Source organism: Vicia villosa, linkage group LG5, assembly GCF_029867415.1.
Source record: "Vicia villosa cultivar HV-30 ecotype Madison, WI linkage group LG5, Vvil1.0, whole genome shotgun sequence".
NCBI classification, from domain to species: Eukaryota; Viridiplantae; Streptophyta; class Magnoliopsida; order Fabales; family Fabaceae; genus Vicia; species Vicia villosa.
The window spans coordinates 25,397,949-25,403,454 of NC_081184.1; positions in this window are offsets into that span (position 1 = coordinate 25,397,949).

The following is a 5,506-nucleotide window of genomic DNA, read 5'->3' on the forward strand; positions in this document are numbered from 1 at the left end:
ATGGAGACAGATTGCCATCATCATTCCAAAACTTGTCACAAATGCCAGATATATGCCGACAAAGTGCATGTACCTCCAGTTCCATTAAACGTTCTGACGGCTCCTTGGCCTTTCGCAATGTGGGGTATTGATATGATTGGAGAAATCAAACCTACTGCTTCCAACGGACATCGCTTTATCCTGGTCGCTATTGACTACTTCACAAAGTGGGTAGAGGCAGCTTCATATGCTTCTGTCACCAAGAATGTGGTAGCCAGGTTTATCAAGCACAATCTCATTTGTCGGTACGGCATCCCCGAAAGGATCATCACTGACAATGGCACGAATCTAAACAACAAAATGATTACTGAACTCTGCACGCAGTTCCAGATCAAACATCATAATTCTTCTCCATATCGACCAAAGATGAACGGCGCTGTCGAAGCCGCCAACAAAAACATCAAGAAAATCATACAAAAGATGACAGTAACCTACAAAGACTGGCATGAGATGTTACCTTTTGCTCTTCATGGTTATCGCACATCTGCGCGTACTTCAACAGGGGCAACTCCATTCTCGTTAGTCTACGGTATGGAAGCAGTTCTCCCAATCGAAATCCAGATTCCTTCCTTAAGGATCATGAAAGAAGCCGATCTAGACGAAGACGATTGGATTCAAACTCGATTCGACCAAATACACTTGATCGATGAGGAAAGACTTGCAGCTATCTGTCATGGCCAGCTATACCAAAAGCGCATGATCAAAGCATTCAACAAGAAAGTCAAAAGTCAAGCATACCAAACTGGTGGCTTGGTTATCAAACGCATCATCTTACCACAAGGTGATCCCAGAGGCAAATGGACCCCCACCTACGAGGGACCATTCATAATCAAGAAAATATTCTCCGGCGGTGCCATGTTGCTTACCACCATGGATGGCGAGGATTTCCCACACCCTGTGAATGCGGACATAGTCAAAAAGTACTTTGCTTAAAAAAAAAAAATACAGCTCGCTAAGTTGAAAACCTGAAAGGGCAACTTAGGCAAAAATGAGCGTCTCGGTGGATTGAAAACCCGAAAGGGCGATCCAGGCAAAAATTAGAGACAAAACAAATACAATCCCGGTAGGCTGAAAACCTGAAAGGGCAGCCTAGGCAAAAATTAGGGAATAAAGCATACAACTATGTCCCGCTCAGCTGCCTACTCACCGACAAGGTTCAACACCTCAAAGACACCGATCAGTCCAATCACTTTCTTCCAACAAGTGAGGGATGAGATGCTCGAAGACAGATTGGCAATAGCAGAATTGAAACTTGACTGGATCGTTCTCACATAGCTATTTCTTTTCATAAATACTTTTCAAAACTTTCTGACAATTTCCTACTTCTAGGATTGTTGTCTCCCTATACTAATCCGCCTATCACGGCACCTTTTCAAAAATCAATGCAGCTTATAACTAACATTTTCATTTTTTCTGTTTTGAATACGCGAGCATCCCAATGATATTTTGAATGAACATATGCATTTGAATATGATTGATGTTTACCAGGAAAAACAGGAATAGCATTCCGGACATGTCCCAATTATTTGGACATTATCCAAAACCAGCATCAGAAGGAAGTTTCCCCAATGGAGACACATTCCTCAACAAATCCCTCAAAAAGATTTTTCTTTCGAAAGAAGTCTTGTTCCCCAGCAGGGTTGTTCCAGATTACTGTCTTCAGAAGGTGTGATCTCCGCACCCAAACTTGGTCAGATAGTGCATCGGAGGATTATGCATCTTCCTCATTCCCACTCCAAAGGGCGTCACAGTCCGAACTCTCAAAACTACTGTTCATCCCCGAGCAGTAATCAAAGATCCTTCAATAGAATATCCTGGTTCTCAAAGAATTTCCCCAACCCAGGGTACTCAAGCGAGACAGAAGATCATCAACAACCACGATGCCTTCACTTCCAAATGGCTAGCAGGGATTTATTTTCCCAATCACAATGCCTTCATTTCTTGACGACTAAGCTGGGATTTATTTTCCCAATCAGGAGCTTGACACGCTCTAAGCTGCATAAACCATGCATCACATTCACACTCATATTCACATTCACAATCATGCATCATACGCATATTCATACACAACATAACTTGCATATTTCTCCTCTAGCTCGAGGATCTCATATCATACATGCATCATAGACATCGCATATTATTAACTTGATTTTTCAGGTAGACAGATGTCTTCAGCAAAGATGTTCTCACTCACATGCAGTGTTCATCCTGAATCTTATTCAGACAAGCAGTCCTTTCAGATACAATCAAACCAAAGATTCACTCTGAAGAACTCTCATTCTCAACTCATTTATCATCTAACATTACAGATCTAAGGCGAAACCTCAGACGGTTCCAGAACGATCTAACATTGCAGATCTAAGGCGAAACCTCAGACGGTTCCAGAACGATCTAACATTGCAGATCTAAGGCGAAACCTCAGACGGTTCCAGAACGATCTAACATTGCAGATCTAAAGTGATACCTCAAACGGTTCCACAATGATCAACTTTCAAATCCTTCATCAAGATATAATCAACAGATTCATTCTGATGAACAAACCATCAACACATTGTCCAGGTGGCATCCGAAAGCCCATCTCAGGTAATGTTTCAATCTGCCAACAACATTTCACAGACAACATTCAAATGCAACTTCCAACATCTCTGCTGATCAAGGTAAGTGCAAATTTTCAGGGCATCTATTTATTCAATCATCTTCTACCCTCAGATTTCAGACAATCTCTTCAGGTTTAAGAAGATTGAATAGGGGCAACTGTTATACCCCAAAATTTGCCCACTTCTTTTTTCAGGAAAGTTTCAATATGAAAATTAAGAGTCTCATATAAACATGGATTTTTTCAAAATATCCTGACATATGAAGAACTTGGTTTTCAGAATTTTTCTTACACAGTAACTTGGCTTACAGTGGAATTTATTCTTACGCAAACGCCAAATACTGTTCTTTACTTCACAAATACTATTTATTTATTTTACAGATAAATAGTACTAACACAGTTCATGCAGGGTTAAATCTTTTTGCAGGCGCAAAAGCAGGAAACTCACACTGTACTGGTAACAATTGTTTTTGTTTTCCCACTAACTTTTGTGCTATATTCCATTATTTTCAAAATCTTTTCAAATCTATCCTTTCAAATTCAAATCTCAACTTTATTCTATCCATCTCTCTTTTCCCAACAATACCTTACACTTTCTTTCAAATCTCACTACCACTCAAATTTCCTTTTGTACGGAATCACATCATTCCCCAACGTCTCTATCATCTTTCCATTCTATAAATACCTCTCATTCTTCCCACAAATCTCACATCAAATTCTAAATCATCTTTCAAATTTCTACTTCATCATCCATTTTCTTTCTTCTTCCCTAGCAAAAATGGCAAAATGGATAGAAACACTGCTTCTTACAGTCGTCACCATTGCTACGGTGATCACAACTTTCTTCTGCCTGCACAGTCCTGAGGAGTGTGGACCTGCAATGGTTATGCTCCCAATCATCTACATGTTATTGTTCATAGCATGGGTCATCAATCGTCATTCTTAAAATTTGCCGTATTTCTTATTTCTTAAACGTACCGTTTATTCGTCGTACTGTTCAATATAGTATGTAATATTTATACTGTCAGTATTAAATGTTGTACTATTTGTCATAATATTGCTTAATTACTAAGATAATATTTTGTGTGTTTTCTGCCAGTCAAATATTTCTATTTCTGTGCATTAAATAATTTTCAGGTTATTATCGGTAATTTTGCCCGCATACCGTAAATATCAGTTATTTATTATGTTTCTGTTTTCTAACAAGTCATGTAAATAAATTTTCATGCTTCACACCAAACAAAAACAAAAATAACAACAAAAAAAAAAAGAAAATTAACTTTGACGGTTGATTTTTCACTTTAACTGCTGCTTCAGTACACGAACAGTCGGTTGACAGACAAACTGCAGACAGTACAATTCACAGTGATTTGTACAATCAATCAAATCAATCATTCACAATTCAAATTTCCAAGATTTTTGTGTTAGAAGTCTTCTGAATATCACATGATTAGCAGAAACTCAACACTGCACAAAAATCAGGTACGCTTAACTGCCTCCTATACAGACAGTCCCTAATCAGGGTTTTTCTTGTTTTAACAGGAGCAACAAGTTTTGAGAGCTCAAATGGATTTCATATACATCCATACATCTCAAAGTACCATCATACAAATTTTCAAACTTCAATTCACTCAGACGCACCGTCAGCAGCTCAAACAGTCAACAGACGACCCGTTTGACCAAAAAAGTCAACTGACAGTCAAAAATGAAATTTTTTGTCAAAGTCCATATTTTGTCAAAGGATTCAACATTTGATCATTGGATGATCACAATTCATCAAGGAAAGATCAAAAATCAACAAAACCCTAAGATTCAAAATTAGGGTTTTTGCCTGAAAAGTCAACTCAACTTTGACTGATCATAACTCTCTCATCCTTCATCCAAAAAATGTCAACCAAAGCTCATTTTGAAGGAAATTCAATTATCTTTCAAATGCAATTGATCCCATGGTCATAGCATTCACCATTTGAAAAATATGGCCAAAGACATTACAGGTCATTTTCAAAGTCAACAAAAAGACACTTTTTTCAAATGGACACACAAGGAGAACCAAAAATCATTTTGATATGAGACCAAAGACATTGGTTAGAGGACTCTTTGAGGTTTCCAAAAAGTGCAAGATCTCCTTCATATGACAAAAATTGAAGGATTTACACCTTGTTGAAGTTGGCTAAATTTTGGGAAAATGCATGAAATCAACATTGCTCAAAAATGTTTTTTTTCCAAATGAGTCCAAGTTTTTATGGTCCAAACATCTTTGCCATGTTACTATGGGCCTCCCACGACCAAGACAAAGCCCACATCTTTATTGGCCATTTTTTGCATAATTTTATCTTACTTTAAGATTAAAATTAAAAGGAAAATGCATGGATAATGGTTGCTTGGCCTCCAAGTATGACTCACTTCAAGGAATCTTCATTTTTTCTGCAAGAATTGAAGAGCAAGACAAGAGCATTGAATGGAGTCAAGCTTGGTCAACAATTCAAAGATTTTTAATATTTTAAAAATCAAACTTTCAACAAAGACAACAAAGCTTCTTAGCTTGAGTTCCAAGCAACTTTGGGCTATAAAAGAAGCATCATACTTCAGCAAAAAGGGGGACACACGAAATAGGGCAAGAGTATAGCAAGAAATATCACAAAAATTCTCAAAATTTGCATATACTTTGTAATTTTCAAATTCAAATTTCCAATCAATATCAATACCAATAAACACTTCTAATCATCTCCTCAAACATTATAGAGTAAGATTGAGCTCTAAATATAGACATATGAGAGTCGTATAAAGCACTTAAAGCTCTTCATGTACATATGAGTTTTATTTTCGTTTTTGTATATGCAACTAATTTCACTGCAAACTAACCACCCTAAC